Consider the following 22,085-nt stretch of genomic DNA (forward strand, 5'->3'; position numbering starts at 1 on the left):
CCTAGCTATAATTTAGGGATATTATACAAATGGACAACGGCCAGACCATATATGACAATGGAGCTCCAATCCTCAATCTCTACAGTAGTTGGCCCAGAACAGTCAGGATGTGGGCAATGACTGCCAGCTTCCTTACTTTTTTGCCCTTCCTTCCAACCCAGAACCAACCAGAAAAAGCCAAAGCCACATATGCTCCCTTAACAAATCCCATAAGATGCCCCACTTCTAGCTAGCAACCTCTGCTTTGCCATGCCAACAGAGCATATCTGAAGCCTCCCTTTCTAAAGCTTTCCCACTTCCCTGCCTGCCTTTGAGTCACTGCCAAACACAAGAGGTGGGGGCTGACTCTCTCCTGTAAGTAAGCCCCGAAAAGCCTCTGTTTGTTCTCCTTTGAACTGTCTTAGTTTATTTCCACAGGGATAATAACAGTACCAACCTTGTAGGGTTGTCACGATGTAGTTAGTAATGCAGGTGAAGTGCTTAAAACAGAATTTGACATATTAAATGCTCCCAAACATAGTTATAATATTTAAAAATCAATTTCACAGTAGAAAGGCAGCTTCCAACACATGATTTGCACATGAGAAAGTTTAAGAACTACCGTGGTGTGGGAATTGGAGCAGATATATAGTTGAGGCCTCCTATGGCCTATCCTAGGCAATATTGTTCAGTATTTAATTCCTTTCCCTCTCTAATTGCCAAGACAAAGATATAAAACAATTAAGAAACCAGAAGGTGGACAGGACAAGCCCAGCTATACGCCCCATTCCCTAGCTCCCTGCACCCACTATTTTAGCTGAGAGGAGCCAAAAGTGAGAGCAGTCACCGGGGCCCAGAGAAAGAGGCAACTCTCAGCCTATGAACACTTGGAAGTACAAAGAATGCAGTTCGTTCACCTCCTGATTATAGCTCTCATCCCTGTGAGTTGGAGCGGGAACCCTTCTTAGGGGCCTGTGGGCACTGCCAAATAGGGAAATAAAGGAAAATCTTGAGTTCCTTCAAGGAAAATTCTAGGCACCTACCTAACTCTGAGATGTAAATGAGCAACTTGATAAACAAGAAGGTAGTAATAGTTTTAAACAATAGCCATAGGGCTATTGTTTAATACTAGTTTCAAACAATAGCATGGTGACTCACACCTGTAATCCCAGCATTTTGGGAGACCGAATTGGGTGGATCCCTTGAGGTCAGGAGTTTGAGAGTAGCCTGGCCAACATGGTGAAACCCTGCCTCTACTAAAAATATAAAAATTAGCCAGGCATGGTGGCTCACACCTGTAATCCCAGCTACTTGGGAGGCTGAGGCAGGAGAATCGCCTGAACCTGGGTTCAGTGTTGCAGTGAGCCGAGATTGCACCACTGCACGCCAGCCTGGGCGACAGTGGGACTCTGTCTCAAACAAACAAACAAACAAACAAACAATAGCCAAGGAAGTTAGAGTGAGGAGATGTTTTGCTCCCTATAAAAACTAAGAATAGGATCTTAACATATGTCCCTGAGTTGTTTTCAGAAACCCAGACCCCCACCAAATGAATCTGCTGGCACACAGACTTCTGATAAGGGGGAACTGGGACTGAACTCTGACTGCTGTTCGTCCGTCAAAATTTCTTCCTGAGGGGCCTGGAGGAGATCAAACCCATGAGCCAAAGCTAGCATTCTTTTCTGCTGATCCCAAATTTTCAGACAAAGCTTCACCTCCTAAATCAAATCAGAAACTCTTTGAATCCACCTATGACCTGTACCCCTACCCACCTCAAGATGTCCTGCTTTTTCAGTCCAAACCAATACATAGCCTTTGTGTATTGATTTATGGCTTTGCCTGTAACCTCTGTCTCCCTACCTTTAAAAACCTTTCCTTGTCAGCCATTGAAGAGGTTGGGTCTTGGGCATGAGTTGCCCTGTAATTAATGCTTCACTTTCTCAAACTGCAATCCTGATGTCAGTGTTTGGCTTTGCTGTGCCAGGCAAGCAGACCCCAGTTCAGTTCGGTAACAACTGCTGTCTTTGGAATGCATGTCCCCTATATTGGACTGAAATCACCATCGCTATTCATACTTGAGAAAGAAAGACTTCTGTCTCTAAGAGGAAGCAAACGAAGGAAAATCACCAGACATTTGACAAGATTCAGTACTTCAAAAGACAGAACTTTACACAAGGAATCAAAGAAAACATCTCCCTACACAACAGACTAACAACAACCAAATACAAACATTTCTGAAAAATATGTTTTCTGCATAACAGAATTTGAGAGAACATCATACCTTTGAAAGGCAATCAAAATGATGAGAGAAAAGATGACTTGAATATGAAAAACGTGGTTCATGGATTATTAAATGCATGAGCTGATTCAGACAATGATGGTCAAAGGCATCCCAGTGCTTTGTAAAGGGAGAGCTCAGACTGAAGTGATTACTATTGTTAGTAGTGATTGTCTTAATATCAGGGAAGAGGCTTTAAGGCAGTTCATCCAGACATTACCTGCCTCCAGATGTGATGCAGCAGGAAGCCCATGGTTCCGCCTCTGATTGAGCCTCGCCAAAAAAGGTGAAACACAATCCAGTCAAATCTTTCAAGGTAACCATTTATAGAAAACCTGGGTGAAGAGAGAAGGAAGGACCAGTTAATTGACACCACCAGGATGCAAATACTGAGTACAGGACATTTTATAAGACAACTGACAGGTATAAAACAAAAAGGAAGGAGGGAAGAGGGCTGCCCTAGATTAGAAGGGACTTACGAGAAAAAAATTACCAAATGGGAAGGGAAGAACTTGTTTGAATATTAATTCAAACAAACCAAGGCAAAAAGACATTTTTAGAAATGTTCAGAGAATCTTAATTACACGATTGAATACTGTGTGATACCAAGGAATTTTTGTCAATTTTATTAGGTGTGATAGTGTATTCAAGAAAATGTCCATCTAATCTTAGACATGCATACGTCAAAGTCCAGGGATAAAGATGACATAATGTGGGCTGGGTGTGGTGGCTCATGCCTGTAATATCAGCATTTTGGGAGGCCAAGGTGGGAGGATCACTTGATTCCAGGAGCTCGAGACCAGCCTGGGACATGTAGTGAAACCCCATCTCTACAAAAATAAGACAGTTAGTCAGGCATGGTGGCACGTGCCTATAGTCCCAGCTACTTGGGACGCCAAGGTGGGAGGATCACTTGAGCCCAGGAGGCAGATGTTGCAGTGAGCTGAGATTGCACCACTGCACTTCAGTCTGGGTGACAGAGTGAGACTGTATCTCAAAACACACCTCACATACACATACACATAAATCACAAATGACATGATGGCTGGCATTGTTTTAAAATATCTCAACAAAAGGAAAAAAAGGAATAGACAAAGAAAATGTTGCAAAATCTTGATTATTACTGAATCTGGCTGCTGGTGATATGGAGGTGTTGTAGTTTTCTTTGTTTGATCTTGAGGTCTCCCTTTGAAGATGGGCTGTAAGCGCTAGCCCTGCCCTGACAGTCGTGAGTGCTTAGAGTGTCTCTGGCAGGATACCTGTGGATGGCCTAATGCCTCAGTGTCCAACCCATGACTCATGGGAAACTTGTTTATACCGGCAGATGCTTTTGTGGCTCTTGTCTGACCTCTGTCTGGTTTATTCCTTCTAAGAAAGTCATTCTCTAAGAGAGCCCTGATGGGGAATGAAGTTAGGTTCAGGTGTGTCAGTCAGTGGAGACACGAGATACAGGGAGGGCCACTCAACAAACCACAGGAAGTAACAGAAGCAGTGCATTACTTACAGATCCCAGAGAAAAGGGCAGCCGTCCTCACAGGGCCAATGGGGAGCTGGTGACATGCGTAACCCAGGTGGGTTTCCTGTGGGAAGTCCAATTGATGGGGTTATAACTAGCTGGCCCCAGCTCTGTGGAGGCACACTGTAACTGAGAGGTGTCATTGTGGCACGTCTGTGCAGTCCCTGTGAGGTGTGGGAGTCAGTGGGGTGAGTCAAGCAGGCATCTATATGTCCCATGGGGAAGTGGTCACCAGGAGGCAGTTGTATAAGGCAGATATCTAGATCAACCAGATTGAATAACTGGGAAGAGGCACAGAACTGGACACTATGTTGAGGTTGACTAAGCCCTGCTTCTGGTATGATAAAGTCCAACTTATTTTCAAACATGGATGCTGAGGCAACATAAAATTATGGGAATTCACTTCAGGCGGTTTGTTGTGCTCTTCTCTCTTTTGATTTTTTTAAAATGTTCATTTTTAACAATTACATAAGTTACAGTCAAATGGACGTCATGTTTATCTGATTCGTTACTCATAACAGGCAGCTATTGGAACAGAATTTTCTTTTTCTGAATCTTCCACTCAGTCTAAAAATCATCACACCTGGACTTTGCACCTTCAGATCTACACTGGAGCACGTGGTGGGTGCCGGGATGCTCTGTCTATATCCTCTCTTCAGGGTGGAGAAACTATTTCCCCAGCATCTCAGTGGGTTGCCTACTGATGTCTAAAAGCTGAATCCCTTCCCAGGAACCGACCTTGGCCAAGGGGAGCTGCCCCTCCCCAGGGGCAGTTCACATCCATTTTCAAAGCTATATAGGATAAATAAAGGCCCCCTTGCCTCAACATGGAACAGCGCTGAAGGGCTCCAAAGCCTCCCATAAGATGGCTGAGGTCTTTGTTTTGATTGCTTTGCCACTGAACTTGTCCTTCTGATCAAGCCTGCTCCCATTACTCCCCCAGAGGCTTACTCTTTACAGCAGTGACCGATAAGTGTCCTACATACAAATCTCTATCTCAGCTTCTGTTTCCCAGGAAACCCTAACCTAAGCTAGTGTGGAAAGGCCTCTACTACCTAATGTTGAAGGAAAAAAGCAGGTTGTAAAACAGTATGAATAGAACGTTTCCACATAAATAATGGAAAATAACAACAACAACAACAAAAGCATACATTTCTAGATGGGTATAAATACACAGAAAAAAAGATGGAGATATGTATCTTTTTACTTTGGGAAACGGAAATGAGTTGGGAAGATGTTAAGGGCAGTTTTCACTGTATTTTAATTGCTTCAACTTTTATCTAAAAGATGAATTAATCTGTTATTTATGTTTTTCAAAATAAGTCAATTTTTTTCTTTTTAGACATGCAATGAAAGCAACATTCTGCAAATGGAATACTACAGACACTTATGTGAGTCAATAAGAAGATGATATTATGTCTACCAAAATTCAGACAAAAAGGCTAAAGAAAGAAGTCCATGTGAATACACTTAAAAAGATGAAAAGTAATGGCTGGGCGCAGAGGCTCACGCCTGTAATCCCAGCACTTTGAGAGGCCGAAGCTGATGGATTGCTTGAGTCCAGGAGCTTAAGACCAGACTGGGCAACATGGCAAAAGTCCCTCTCCATAGAAAAAAAGAGAAAAAAAATAGCTGGATGTGGTGGCACATGCCTGTAGTCGCGGCTACTTGGGAGGCTGAGGTGGGAGGATCACTTGAGCCTGGGGGATGGTGGTTACAGTGAGCCAAGAATATGCCACTGCACTACAGCCTGGATGACAGAGTGAGACCTGTCTCAAAAAAAAAAAAAAAAAAAAAAAGATGGAAAAGTAGATCCAGAGAATTATATCTATGTGTGTTTCATATGAAAGAGAAATTTCAGAAGCAGGGGAGAGCAAAGGAGAAGCAGCAATGGTTAAACAAATCATAGAAGAAAAATTGCTTTGTTTCAAGCAATCTTCTGAACAAAAGGTTTCCAGGTACCAGGCAAAATATCCAGAAAGAAATGCAAACCTATGTGGTGGAATAAACTCAAGAGACATGGAAAAAATTTTACAGGGATTCAGGGATTAAAAACAAGTCTTCCAAATATAGAAACAATTTAGTAGGCACCAGACTTCTTGAAAAATACCAGATATCAAGAGTCAACAGAGAAGAACCGTGGCACTTGATGGGGAAATATCATGGCCTGGGGCTTCCGTATCCAATAAAGTCATATTTAACATGCACAAGAACATCAGAAGGATGTCTCGTACATGCTAGGACAAAAAGCAGCGTGTTGGGACACTTATTCTTAGTAGAAATTACTTGTGGAAGTATTGATGGACAGTTGCTCTAAACCAAGAAGTTGAGTCTGGAGATTGGATAGGAAATTGATGGTGATGAACAATAAAACAAAAATTCAAAGGTTGGAATTACTCTAAATAATTGATATTAGTGTGAGTGAAACAATGCAAATGTCAAAAATAGTCCTTTAAAGTTAATGCTCATGACATTAAATTAACCAGATAGCCATTACTATTATTAGTCTGGATGGAAAGTCCAGTGTCTATTGGTAAAACCCAAGGGGACATGGTAAGCAGGAAGAGAAGAAGAAAGGAGAAAGCATGAGTCTGCTAACTCTCCTATAGTTTATGGAGGTATTCAAAAGAAATATATTGTCAGCCGAAGATTATCATTGGTAGACAAAAATTTAATTTCTAAAGAAACAGAAAAAAATAGGAAAATCTGGTCAATGTAATAAAATGTAAGAAAAAGGTGAAAAAAAGTTTAAAAGTACAAAATAAGATGATGAAAACGGTGGAAAAAGTTATTAAAGTGAATACGAATGTATTAAATAGAAGAATTAGAAATAAGAAATATTCAGCTTTAGTTGAATAAAAAAATTAATTAAATGTGGTTTTCCAGAGACTTGACTAAAATTAAGTAAGAAGGTTTAAAATGATGAGGTGAATACAGGCACACTGGGCAATAAAAGAATGTAGGGATGGCAATAGTAATATCAAATACAGTTGAAATAAAGAGAGTTACTAAATGGGACAGAGGGCTGTTTTAAATTTTGAACAACATCTACAGTAAAGATACAACAGCCATGAACAATGACTGAGTCTATTCACCTAATCACATAGCATCAAAATATTGAAAAATATATTCAAAATAAGAGGAGACATTGACAAAAAAAATGCATCCTATAGTCAACTTTAATATACTTGTCCCAAAAGAGTAGCAGAGAAATTCACTAAGAATATAAAAATTAGTATAATTAATGAGCTTGTATCTCTAGCTAGGTAGCTAGCTGTTGTGGATTACATTTATTACAACCATCCACTGTATATTTACCAAAAAAATCAGTATCTTAAATTAAAAAGCGAATCTCAATAATTCCAAAAGAGACATTATATCAACCAGATTTTTCACCAAAATGCAATGCAACTGCAAACTAATTGCCAATTCTTTAAAAAAAAAAAAAATCTACTGGCCGGGCGCGATGGCTCACGCCTGTAATCCCAGCATTTTGGGAGGCCAAGGCAGGTGGATCACAAGGTCAGGAGATTGAGACTATCCTGGTTAACACAGTGAAACCCCGTCTCTACTAAAAACTTAGCCGGGCGTGGTGGCGGGCGCCTGTAGTCCCAGCTACTCGGGAGACTGAGACAGGAGAATGTCGTCAACCTGGCAGGCGGAGCTTGCAGTGAGCCGAGATCGCGCCACTGCACTCCAGCCTGGGTCAACAGAGTGAGACTCCCTCTCAAAAAAAAAAAAAAAAAAAAAACTACTTAGAAACCGAAAAACACACAGCTAAGTAACACTGGAATCAAAGAAGAAATTAAAACTGCAATTAAGGATGATTCAGAAAGTGATTATAATGACTAGAATGAATCCACATTTTAATTGGCTATGGCCAAAACTGTATGAAAAACATTTCAAAAAGAATAAAAACACATGACCCATACTTTTACCAATATTGATGGACCCATTAATCATGAAAATGAATAATAAATGTATACGGTAAACTGAAATTTATAAATTAAAAACAGAACAGTTAACAACCAAAATAAGGTGATTCAATTTTGACAAAGCTAACTAATAAAACAAAGGAGATAGAACACAAATATACAACATTAAGAGTAGAAAAGCACGTATTACTGCAGAAAAAGAAAAATATTACATTATTAGGGAGGACATGAATGAGATAAAAATGAATATAAGTAGGCTACATTCTTGTAAGAAAAAGATCCTCAAATAAAAGAAGATTTTCTTAAACAAGAGACGCATCTAATAGCAAACAATCAGAAAGTTTTAAATGAAAGAGAAAGGGAGAGGTCTACCAAGTGAACATAAATACACAAAAAGTTTAGGGTGGCAAAATAGTCTGACAAGGTAGAATTTAGGGCAAGAGCATTAAAAAGAACAAAGAGGCTTATTTTTAGTGGATAGGAAGATAATTCACAGTGAAAATATAGCAGTCACACACCTTTACATGTCAAATAACATAGCCCTGGGCTCAAGTGATCTTCCAGCCTTAGCCCAGAAATAAACAAAAACAGAAAGCCAAGAAAAGCAAAGACCACAGTTGTGATATGCAGTAGAAAAACCCCTGGAAAACCTGTTTTAATGGGCTGGGGCTTCTTAGTATTGCCATGTGAAACACCATCATTCTCATTGGAAACAAATGGAATTAATATAATAAACTGGCAGTTTTTCCAAGCTCCATATTCCTTCCCAGGGAGACCATGTAATGTTTGCAAGATTCCTCTGAGCACTCTCTCTGTGTTTGGAAATGATGCTTGCTTGCTGTTTAATGTTTCTATTGGGGAAAAAGAAAAACAAACAAAGATGGTCCCTTAGCATTTCAAATCTAATAGCATTGTGACTTGATGTAATCCTTGGGCACCCTAATTACACTCCAGCAGAAGTAATAAGAGAGGAGGTACCACCACCCACTGGGGACCAGCCACCTAGTAAAGCCCATCAACCTTGACTCCTTGTGACAAGGCAAACTTCTTGTGCTTCCCTTTTATTTGAGGAAACTAGACTGATATGGGAGTTTGAGATTGGACAGTAACAGAAAAAAAAAATGTTATTGTTCTTCTTTAGCAGAGGAATGAAAGCAATCTGAGTAACATCTACAGGTTGTTTATTCTTGTTTTGTGTTGTTTGGGCTATGTCTTTCAGGCCATCATGTCTCCATCTCATGGCTTTTAGAAGATTCAAAGTCTAGCTCAGAGAAATAATCATCCCTACTTTTGGCAATGTTTAAAACCTGATGGAAGGTTTTATGCAGTTTTCTTATGAACCAGGAATTCAAACAAAAATAGTAAAAATTTAGAGGCTCTGAAACATATATTTGTTTTAATAAATAGATATAGAGCTGTTTACCCCACCAAAAAATACGTTTTTAAAAATTACCCCAAGATATTTATAAAACTTTGTCAAAATTGACTAAAAGGACATAAACAAATTCAAGGGTAGAAATTCTATAGGTCTCATTCTCTGATTCTTTCATTCATTCATTCATTCATTCATTCAATATTTAATGAGAGCCTATTATTTGCCAAGCAATATGCTAGGTGCTGGTTATAGAGTCAGAATGTATGAAAATTTAAAAAAAATTATGGTAAACAGAAGAAAAACCCTCATGTTTTTGAGTTTGGAAGGAACTCAAAAACTATTTCTCCCTAAATAACTCTGGAATCAAGAATAAATCAAAAGTGCAATTATAAGTTACTTAGACAATATTAATGATAATTATGCCACATTCTAGTGAAAATTGTACTTGGGGGAAATTCATAGCATTTAATACATTATTAAAGAAGTAAGATTTAGAATAAATAAATGTAGTGCTTCTGTTAAGTTTCTTTAGCTGCCAAAAAAAAAAAAAAGACTAAAAAGCTGATTCTGGAATGTATTCAAAGGATTCTCCAGCCCTCCGTGAGCTATCCATTGGGAGACTCCAATTTTTCCATTGGAATATGTCACAGAATCAAAGAGGAAAGAAAGGGAAGTCAGAACTAAACGTTAGGAACTCATGGACCTTTCCTTCAAGATGCTGAAACTAGGATGCCGCAGTTACAACTGCCATCCATCCCTGAATGTCTCCACACCAGATTCAGCTTCCCAGGAGAGAATGTCTGACTGAATTATCTCAGGTGATCTATCCAAGGTGAGCCAGGATCCCATTGGGGGCCCAGTGGAATCACAGGTGGCAGAGGAAAGAACAGTTTCCTAAAGAAGAGGACGCTGGACCGAAAAAAAAATGAGAAATGTCCATGGCACTAATCATTCAATTCCAGATGCTAGAAAAACATGACAAATTAAACCATAGGACAGTAAACACAAAAAATTAACAAACAAAAGTAGCTAATGTCCAGTAGAAACTCTTCCTACCACAATCAGGAGCAGTTAACTGAAAAATTCAAAGAAAGCCAGGAGTCATACAAATTAACATATGCTTTATTTGAACCGACAACATAAACGTGCAGTCATTCCTCAACCTTTTATGGCAGTCTTTTCTTTACATGGGGCCCACTGATTGGAATGCACCATCATCTTTTTCACATAAACCATTCCCATAATGCATCTTCTATAACTGTTATTTTCCATTTCTTTAAAGTGAGAAGAGAAATAACCCCTTGAGAAGTAATATGAAAACTAAATCCTAGTGTCTTGAAGCTTTTCCCCATATGTTAGTCATTCATTCACTTATTTATTTTGAGATGGGGTCTCACTATATTGCCCAGTCTGGTCTCAAGCTCCTGAGTTCAAGTGATCTTCTATCCTTAGCATCCTGGGTAGCTGGGATGACAGGTATGCACCTGGCTTCTTTCCTGATTCTGACAGTTGCCTCTTCCACATCTAACTCAACAGCAATATTTAAGCAATTTTAAAAAAAAAGAAGACTTTCCAAAATATTCAACCTAGTTTTCTAGGAAACAACTTTTTCTAAATTTATATTCATTGGTTAATATAATATGTAAGTAGATTATATAGTTGCAATAACATTCACAACTGGCATAAACAGTTTTCAGATAATCCCACTCAGCTGGGGAGAGAGGGAGAGGTACCTATGAAAAACTTAAGTCTTAATTGTGAACATTTTAGATACATCAGCTCAGGTGGTACATTTTACAGTGAGTGAAAAAATTTGATAAATGCAGTGAGTCAGTGGATATTGAATTAAGAGAGCTTCTACTGTATTAATAAAACCACTACTCCTTTCTCTTAATCCCTCCCACTCCCATACCCTGATTCTAAAGGGGACAAATCTGCAAATTTTACCTCCTATCTCCATTCCCTCAAAAAAGAAATAAACAAATACATTAGGAATGAGAAAGAAACCATTAACTGCAGACATGGCATGTAATTAAAAACATGGCGGAAGAATTTAGATAAAGTGATATGCCAGTGAATTTCAAAATATGAATTAAATTGTTTTCTAGAAAAAATATAGATTCCAAGAAAAGGTAGAAAACTCACATGGAACAGTAACCAGTAGAGAAACTGAAAAAACAAACAACAAGGTAATTGAACTACATCTATCCAAAGTCCAGATAATTTTATAGGAAATTTCTTTTTTTTCTTTTTCTGGTTTTTTTTTTTTTTTTTTTGAGACAGAGTCTTGCTCTTGTCACCCACACTGGAGTGCAGTAGTATGATCTCTGCTCACTGCAACCTCCGCCTCCTGGGTTCAAGCAATTCTCGTGCCTCAGCCTCTCAAGCAGCTAGAATTACAGGCATGAGCCACCACGCCCAGCTAATTTCTTAATATTTTTGGTAGAAATGGGGTTTCACCATGTTGGCCAGGCTGGTTTTGAATTCCTGACCTCAGGTGATCTGTCCACCTCAGCCTCCCAAAGTGTTGGCATTACAGGTGTAAGCCACTGTGCCTGGCAATTTTATAGGAAATTTCTATCAAATCTTCAAAATACAGATAGTCTAGTTTTATTTAAATCATTTCAAAAAATAGAAAGAATTAAACTCTATAAATTCTTTTTATAAGGAAAATATAATCTCTATACCAAACCCTGAGAAAAAATAATACCAAAAAAAAAAAAAAAGATCAATCTTAGGATTATAGGTATAAATATTGTTAATACAATATTAGCAAACTGAACCCAGCAGGGTATAATAGAATTTGGTATAATAGAATAATATACCATGAGCAAGCAAAATTAGCTGTGAAATGCAAGGATGGTTTAACAATAGAAAATCTCTCTGTAACCCACACGTCAATTAGGGTTTCCCTGTTTCTCAGGAATCTGGACTCCAGTCCTGAGTTATGGAACAACACAAACAGTTCTTGTAAATCCCAGGCCTTATTTCTTTGGGCTTCTGCCTCCTCACTGTCTCTCGCCAGCCATCTAGGGCCGGTCACATAACAAACTGTAAGCCTTTTCTTCTTTTCTTCTCCTTTTTCCACACACAAAAAAATCAATTTCCTTATTTATTTTTTGAATGTTCTGAAATTCATTTTACATGGTTACTTTACTAAAAATATAAACATATCACAAATGAGGAATCCTGTTGAGGGGTTTCTGACCCCATGGTGATGTTCTTCCTCCAACTTCATCACCTTCTAAGTCCAGTACTCTCCAGAGATGACCCTTCCTTCATCTGGAAAATGTAGTCCTGATTCCAGCTCCCACTTCCCCTCTGATTCCTTCTCACCTACTCATCCCCCATACCACTCTGGAATTTATCTGAAAAAATATATTCTCATCAGAAATCATTAATGTAATTATCACATTAACTTAACGAAGGAGGGGGCAAAAACAAAATCACCCTATTAGATACCCAGAGGCATTTGATAAAATTCAGCTTTCATTCTTGAGTTTTAAAATAAAACAATCTTGTCGAAGATCATGAAGATTTATTTCTTAATATGATAAACAAATACCTAGATCAAATACTTGGCATTATGCTTAATAGTAAAACAGTAGAGCAAGTAATCAGGAATGAAACACAGGTGCCCATCATCACCTGCATCTATCAGGCAATCTTGTTCTGAGAGTGCTAAGATATGCAATTGAACAGAAAATTACATAAGAACTATAACTATTAGAGGCACTTTACCACTATTTTCAGGAAATATAATTTCCTCTTTGGAAAACATATGAGAATTGCCTGAAAAAAATATTAGAACTCATAGGAGACTTCAGTAAGATAGTTACAAATAATAAAAAAGTTATATAGCCTCCCTACAAATCAACTACACCATCATTATATAACAAAAAAGCTACACAATAACCACACAAACAGAATTCTGAAGATTAATTTTAATCAGAAATGTGTTAGACTTTTCTGAAGAAACTAACTTTTTTTCCTGAGAGGCGTAAAAGAAGAAAAATAAATGGCAAGGCTGCCCATGTCATGTTCTTAAAGAGGGAAACTTGTAAAGATTGCATGATTGTATTTCTACAACAAAGTAATATTTAAGTTAAAAATATGCAGTATGTACTTTTGTGCCATGCTTGTAAGCGTAGATGCACACGCATGCACACACACACACACACATGCACACACACACACACGCATGCACGCACACACACACCTGAAATTATATTCCTCCAAATCTCTAGTGTGATTACTCTAAATTGTGGCATTGTTGGCAATGTATCTATTTATTTAAAAATTCTTCACTGTATTTTTATTTTTAGGTTTCAGGACAGGACCATAGTTTACTAATGAAAAAAAGATACATACATCATGGAGGGAAAAACTGAGTATTATTGAGTTATTCTAGATTTTCTCTTTTCATTAAAAATTAACTCAATGTAGCCTAGAGTTCCAGGTAAAGAGCTGGCATTGACTTCCTTTCTATATTTTTAATCTTTCTTTGGGCTATGTATTGCATAATTGTCCATCCGTTCATGATTTCTGAATTCAGTTATATTGCCTAACTTTGCCTCAATCTGCATTGGTTACTTGTGAGATAATGAAGATAATAAAACATACAAACATGTGCTAAGCGATAGGGTAGCCTCTCTGGTAGTGTCTTCCCATCTGCTGAGCCTCCCCCACCTTCATCTTGCAGCACTTGGTAGCAGCTGGGAATGCCTCAAAAAAACTGGGAGTCAAGACTCAATTCAACTTGTGCTGAGATGTCACGTGCTCTTACAGCGGTAGAAATACCACTTAGTACAGATGTGTGCTTGGTGAAGGGGGCAGGCAAGCAGAAGGAGGGGATTCCACTGCCCTCAGTTTCCATTCTCACCTACAATAAAACAGGCTCTTGGAAATGCACACAGACACACTCAGCTGAGTAAAGCCTTGCAGCTCAGAAGGAGCACCTGTGGCCTAATTCCCCACACCACAAAAAAGGTGCCCATGACTGTCCTGTGCAAAGTCCTGGCTGGGAAGCACAGATGTTCGGATCACAGTCACTGTGGACCAATGTGCAAAGTGCTTTGAGCATCAGACAGGCCAGGGGTCAAAGCTTGACTCCATTGCTGGCTCTATTGCCCTCAGCAAGTCATTCAACCTCCCCCGATGGGCTAGGTCCTCACTTAATGTCATCAATAGGTTCTTGGAAACTGTGATTTTTAAGTGAAACAGCATATAACAAAATCAATTTTAGCACAGCCTGAGTTAGATAAACAGAAGTGAAGTTCCTATGGCGTTTTTCTGGTCACAAAAATATCCCCAAACTTCTTAAGGACTCAAAACACTTCTAATATTAAACATTGAAATGATAGTGAGTGAAATGGACATCTAAGAAAGGTTCATAAAAACAAGTAAGATCATTATTTAAGCACATATTCCAGTTCAGAGTCTCAGGTGGCCGGAGCCTCTCCTGGCAGCTCAGGGCACCAGACAGGAACCAGCCACGGACCGGGCGCCATCCCATTGCAGGGTGCGCTCACACACATCCACACTTAGACTGGGACAACAGAGACACGTCAAAGTACCTGACATGCACATCTTTGGGATGCGGGAGGAAACCTGAGGCCCTGGAGAAAATCCACGTAGGCACGGGGAGAATGTGTCAACTTCATGTAGACATTGGCCCCGGCCAAGAATCAAATTTTGTTCGCATCAGTGTTATAACAAAATAATATTAAACAAAACCATTTTATTTGAGGCCTCTTGTACACTGATAAGCAAAACCAGATTTGCTCCTGGAGCTTAGGGTTCAGCAAGATCCCGCTTGTGAGAATGGGGCTACCTCGTAGTGCTATTATCAGATTTCAGACGGGGTTAACATCTGCAAAGCATGAATGTGAACTACAGCAGGGGCTTCTCAATTGTTCTTTCTCTTCAACCCCCACCTCCACCTCCCTCATTGCCTCCCTTCCTTGCTCTTTTCATTCACTCTATTGTTTAGTAGCTCCTCCAAATGAACCAAGACAGAAGATGGGAAAAGACAGCAAGCCCAAATTAGTAAAGCTTTCTGTGGCTAAGACTAAAGTACTGTGACACTGGGAGCTAACAGTCTACTAAAAACTCAGCTAAGGAGTATCTACAGAGTCTACCTGGACATAAACACCCCTGCCCATCTGTAGTCACGTCCAAAGGTTGACACATTATGTGTTTTTGTCTGGTTAAAAGTTAGCTTATCTGTAAAGTCACGAGCTAAAAAAATAACCAAGTCATCTAAATGTTTGGGCAAACTCTAATGAGAATGGAGCCTTCCAGAGAGCTGTGTTTGTCTTTGTTTTCTCCTGGTGTTTGACTTTGACACCGACTTCTAATCTCAGATGTCATATTAAGAAGAATACACACTAGGTTTATTTCAAATGCATGATAGGTGAGCTGACTAATGAAACTTGGCTTATTTCCCTGTACAGATAGTTCTTTTCCTGCTGAGCAATAATAACAATATGTAATGCGGTTTATTGTTATTCAACGTACTCAGCACCTCTCACTCAAATAAAGGCAGGCTTCAAGGGCATTCATCTTTATGACAACCATGAAACATATCATATGTAAGATCCTGAGCTGTCTCAAAAGACCAAGCTGAACAATTTCTCCAGTAAAATGATCACTGGAGAAAAACCATTGAGAAGTGAAGAGAGACTTTTCACCTGTTGAGCTATAGGCTGCTACGATGAGTTGCGTAGCTGATGACACCCTGCAAAATCACAGCCATAGTCATTCTAGAATTTGGAGTGAGAAGGGGGGTGGTGATAGAATTCATGTTTTGCCATTGCAGAGAGGGCTCCAGGGCATCTCCAGGGCTGCAGGCTTGGCCCCTCGGGGAGTCAGGAGTCTCTTGCTGGATGGGCCCATCCTCCTGTCCCACACCCAGAGATAATGAGTTTATAGGTCTGAAACTTGAAGACCGGAGCATCAAGCTTTTTAAACTCTCTGGGTGATCAGATGTACAGTCAGGGCTGAGAATCAGGGCTCCAGATCTCACTTTCTAAATGGGAAACCCACCTGGGCAGGACCCAGGCCTGGAGCTGTGGGATGCAGGAGGCCAGGCGTTGGTAACCTGCCAGCTCTCCCACATGGTGGGGAAGGAGGATTGGCCTGAGCCATTGTTACTCCCACAGCAGGTGGGTCTTCACACAGCTGTCCACATTCTAGGGAGGATTCTCCACCAGATGGTGGGACCTCCAGGCAGAAGCCAGTTGAAAAGAAAGTATTTTCTCCTGATTATAGACCTTCTGTTCTCTGACAGGAGGCAGTGTTAATCAACCCCCCAAAAGATTCTTCCTGACTCTCCCATTATATAACCTATGTTCACTGTGTGCTTGGGCCAAATATCATTGAACTTTAAGCTGGAAATGATGATCTCTCTGGTGATTTTCAAAGTTTCCCCCCGCCCCCAACAACTCCCCCAATGCCCAAACCAAAGCCTGTGTGAAATTCTAATCTCCATGAAAGGTAAACACAGAGGTGCTGGGATGACACTGGCAAGCAGGAGCCCGAGGACTCTCTTTGGGCCTGGTCCCACAATGACAGCCCCTGAGGAATCCCCTGAAACATAGATTGAAAACCATAGATCTGGTCCCATCATCTTCCAGGGTCTGAGAAGCTGCCTTGTCCAGGGGCATCTGCTAGTAAATGGAGTCACCTAGTCTAAACCCAGGTTCCCAACCTCAATAGCAGTTCTTGCTTAGCCAAAGGTCTCAGCTACACAGGTAAAGATGGGCGTCTCTGGAGTCTCCAGGAGATACCCAGAATGGAAGAAAAAGAGCCTAGAGGCCTTGTCCTCAGGACTCCCAGAGTGCTGACCTGTCCCCTCTCTGTCCCTGGCCACTTGTCCCAGTCAACATTATAAAACAGTACAGGGTACAGGAGGCTGGGCTTGGTGGCTGATGTCTGTAATCTCAGCACTTTGGGAGACGGAGGCTGGTGAATCACCTGAGGTTGGGAGTTCAAAACCAACCTGGCCAACATGGTGAAACCCCGTTTCTACTAAAAATACAAAAATTAGCTGGGCATGGTCGTGGATGCCTGTAATCCCAGCCACTTGGGAGGCTGAGGCAGGAGAATTACTTGAACCCGGGAAGTAGAGGTTGCAGTGAGCCGAGATCACGCCACTGTATTCCAGCCAGGGCGACAGAGCAAGATTCCATCTCAAATAAAAATTAAAATTAAAAATAAAGCAAAACAAACAAACAAAAAAAAGTACAAGATTGGCCAGGAAGTTTTAAAGGGGAGGGAAGGGATGGGACCAACTCCCTAACTCACCTGAGCTTGTGCAGCTTCTCTGTGACAGAGGGGGGTGTCTTCAACGGTTGACACCCACCTCCTTTTCCTGAATCCCCCTCCTCAGTATGGCCACCTTCGTGCCTTCCCTGGGACCCACTGCCCTCTCCTGCAAGACTCAATCAGATTGCTTCTTCTCGGGTATTTCTTTGAACTCCTAACTGACCTCCCCGACTACCTTAAATGGCAATAATATTATTATTCCTAGAACTACTACTACTGCAGCTGCTGCTTTGACCACTGCCTTTATCCTGTGCAAAGCACTGTGCCAAGGCACCACATGCTTAACTTTCATGGTTCTCATCACCACCCTGGGTAACTGGGACCATTACTGGCTTCCTTGCCAAAGAAGGGACAGGTTTAGTGCTGGTATACATTTCCTATCACTGTTATAACAAATTACCTCTGATGTAATGTCTTAAGACACAAATTCATTAATTTATAATTCTGGAGGTCAAAAGTCTGCAATGGAACTCACCAGACTAGAATTAAGGTATTGACAGGGCTGCATCCCTTTCTGGAGGCTCCATGGGGAGACTCTGTGTCTGTATCATTTCCAGCTTTCTAGAGGCGGCCCACATTGCTTGGCTTGTGACCCCTTCCATCTTGAAACCAGAAATGGTGGGTTGAGTCCTCATATCACATCACTCTAGCCTCAATTCTGTCTCCATCTCTCTCTTACAAGGAAATTTGGGATAACTTTGGGCCCACCTGGATAACCTGGGATACTCCCCCTACCTTAAGGTCAGCTGATTAGCAACCTTAATTTGATCTGCAATCAAAATTTCTCTCTGATATGTATGCAACATATTCACAGGTTCCAAGAATTAGAACATGGACATCTTTGATGGGGCAGGGCATTATTCTGCCTTGCTGTAGAGATATTATGTAATTTGGAGCTAATAAATGGAGTTTGCTGGATTTGAATCTTGGTCCTTTTGATTCCAAAGCCTCTTCCATGAACTCCAGTGCATACTGCTACCAGTAAAATTCTACCAACAACGTCTCTTCCTAAGACCCTCTTCTGTGGCAGGCACCATCTTGGACACTGGTGGTTCATATATGAATAAGAATTAACCACGGCCCCAGACAATCTCACAAGCTTGTGGGGGAGAGAAGCTTGCAAATGTCAATAAATAACTATAATGGTAAGTGAGAAAGAAGTGTATGCAAACGCCGTGGGTGCACAGAGGAGTGAGTGATTAATTCCACAGGATTGGGAGGCAGTGTGGGATGGGGTTGGAGAGGATATTTGAAGTAGATCTGAAGGATAATTAATTCACTAGGCAAGGGAGGCGGTGAAGGATGCTGCATGCACAGAGAATGCTGAAAGAAGCTAAGCCATGTAATTGGTTGGATGTTTGTGGGAAAATGAATTCATTTTGTTGTGGCCAGACAGAATGTCTGAGGTGAAAAGATGGGAACTGAGGTTGGAATGGGTTCTGATATTGAAGGGTCTTAGAGGCCATGCTCATGTTCATTGTGGAGAAAACTGACCTCCATCAAAGGATTTTAAGAGAGAGAGGACCATGATCAAACCTCATTCTGGTAACATCTCAGAAGATAAATTTGTTGGCAGGTTGGAAGTGAGGGGGAAGAGGCTGAGGTCAACATCCAGGTGAAAGATCACAGGGGTCTGAGGAGGGCCATGACCATGGGAATGAAGAGCAAAAGGCAGATTGAGACTGTTCTGAGGAGAACTCAGTCGATATTTGTGGCTGTGTCATGGAAAAGGGTCATGGGGTGAGGGGCAGCAAGGGAAGTAGAATCAGGAATTCCCCACCGGCTCTCTAACTCAGGGCTACATGGTAGCCCCCTAAACTGAGGTAGAATTTCATCCAAGCCCACCCCATCATTCATTGCCAAGGATACTTGTAAACTCAGCATCACAGATTTCTGGAGGCAAATGCTTCTCTCTGGAGTTTGAACCTATTTACAAAATCATGCAGAAGAAATTGCTGACGGTTACCGATGTGATTCCAAATGCTGAAGTAAGATTGTGCGTGCATGTGTATACGTGCCTGTGTGTGTCTTGGGGGAGGTGTCCTTTCTCTAAAGCAGCTCCTCACATCCCTGCCTGCAGAATGGGTTTCCCCTTTGCCCCACCACACAGGACCGCTGTGAGCAGAGATTCATCCTCCTGCCTCCTTTCCAAGCCACACCATTCCCTTCATCACTCCCTCCCACCCTGGCATCTCCCCAGCTCTCCAGAGGAAAGCTAGAACTACTATTCTAATGGCCAGTTTGGTCTTGTCAGGATCTGTTAAAAGAAACTAGGTCTTGGGTGTGTATGTGTTTGTGTGTATAGTTGGATGTATGCGCTTGTGTGTTTCTGCGTGGGTCTGTGCATGTGAATCTAAATGTGTGTCTGTGTTACAGTTGCCAGTTTGGCAAATAAAAATACAGGGTGCACAATTTAATTTGAATTTCAGGTAAATTATCTTAGCAAATCATTCTTTTAGTATAAGTATGTCCATGTGTATTTATGCATGCCTATTTAGGGCTTATGTATATGAAAAAATTGCTCATTTTTTAACTGAAATTCACATGTATAACCCATGTGATTATGTGTGTGTGTTTTGTGTAAAAGCCTGTGTGGTTTTGTTTTTGCTCATTTGCTTGGGTGTTTGTGTGTATCTAAGTGCATGTCTGTGTATATAGGTATGTGGTTTTCTGTGTTTATGTGGGTCTGGGTTATAGGAATCCTAACAAGAGATTTGCCCAAGTCATCTAAGCCTGGAGAAAAACGTTATTCTCAGTTTACCAGAGAAAAAGCAGATTTTTTTCTGCAATTAATTAATTGTGACTTTGAACAAATGACTGCAAAGTGGGAAGGTTGAACTAGACTCATTCATTTAGATATTTATTGATCATTCTAGGAGGAGAAAGTGCAAAGGCAAGTAATTCACAGAGGACTCATGGTCCAGAGAAAGGACATCAATACTACTGAGGAGGTTATGATGTAGTAAATGCCACCATAAACGTGTATGGCGACATCCCCACAACTGTGGCGATACCTTCCATTTCTTTGTGTCAGTGAAGCCAGCCCTGCAGTGAAGGCAGGCAGATATTTCAGTATGATGCTTTTATCACTTTGAATCTTTAAATTATGATTATTGGTAGAAGCATGCGTGCAGCTCTGATAAACACAGATCGCCCAGGCATCAGCTGCGGGAAGCATTGCTCCATCCATCAAATGTGTTTGTTTTCAATAGTAGCAGTGCCCATGGAAGCCAGGAAATGTCACTGGCTTCAGATGTCACTTAAACATCTGAAGCATTTCTCATCACCCTTCCTGTCCCCGGTAGCAGCGTACCTTGCAGCGTTAGAGGGCTGCCTGCTTCCCCTGGGGGAATCTCAGCTCCCTTCAGACTCCATGCCTGACGTTTATGCTTCTCCCTAACTTTGACACTGGTTTTGCTCATCCAATATTTTCAGGCTCTGTCTTTCAAAATAAAATTAGCTGGCTAAGTGAGATACTGGCCATTCTGGCTTGAAATCTGTCTCAAGCAAGCTTTCACACCCCTACAGAAAGCTGCCTTAATATAATAATTGAGAAATTATGTAGGAGTTTTTGAATCCGATAATATATGGTTAGAATACAGGCCAAGCTGTTATCACAAAGAGACCTCAGGAGTTGCAACAAGGTAAGTTTGTTTTTCACTTACCTGGTAGTCTGAGCTCAAGCTGTCCTGGCTGCTGTGGCAATCCCAGAGGGACAAGGAGCCCAATTCCTTCTGGCTTGATGCTTAGCTGCCCTGCTCTCATCAGTACAGCCCATCCCAGCAAGCAGAAAGAGGGAGAGGGGAGGCAGCACAAATTCAATTCCTTTCAAAGGCAAGCCTGGACATTGCATGCATCACCTCTGGCTACAGACACAGGTGAGGATGTGGCTGCACCAAGCTTCAAAAGAGGCCAGAATGTGGTCTTCCTCTGAACTGCCATAGGGCCTATTGCTATGGAGGAAAGAAGAGTGGGATGGGGGCAACTGGCAATCTCTGCTCAAAGAGCATTGGTATCAAAATATTCAAGAGCTCTCTGGACAAATAGCCCTCAGAATACACTTGTCTGTAGCTGGAGGTGCAAGAACAACCTTAACTGAGTGCTCGCTGCATTACAGACGTTGTGAGAATCAGTCAGTGTCTTATATTACTTGATCCTAATAGGCAAAGTGCCTGAGGGGTGAAGTGACTTGCCCAATGGGCGCGTAGGTGCCACAGGAGGCACTTGGACCCAAGGTCTTTCCCACACACCACTCTGCCTCCTCTAATCTGCTGGTGATGGAATGACTCTCTTGGACGTGTGCTGGGTTTTCAGGTGCCAACTCAACATTACCACCAGCCCTGTCTAGGTCTCCTCTGCACTTCAGAAGCAAAGCAGAAACTACAATTCCCAGAATGCCATTCCCAGGAGGACTCATGTGCCAGCCCCATTGAGGCACCTATCAGAGGCCTTTATCCTGCCTTGGTGGTTTTATCCAGCCCCCAGTGCAGAGGGAGCTTCACAGCAGCTTTCCACAGGCTTCTGAGATCCCCTGGCTTTAATGTTTCAGGCTGAGATCTTGGTAGGTGGCTTCTAGGCCCTTTGCACCCTGGGCTCTTCCTATAATACACAGGCTCCCCCTACCTGGACCACTCAGACTGAACGTCACAGACCCAGAAGGTAAGATCACGAGAT

The sequence above is a fragment of the Mandrillus leucophaeus genome, unplaced genomic scaffold, assembly GCF_000951045.1.
Source record: "Mandrillus leucophaeus isolate KB7577 unplaced genomic scaffold, Mleu.le_1.0 Scaffold100, whole genome shotgun sequence".
In the NCBI taxonomy this organism is placed as follows: domain Eukaryota; kingdom Metazoa; phylum Chordata; class Mammalia; order Primates; family Cercopithecidae; genus Mandrillus; species Mandrillus leucophaeus.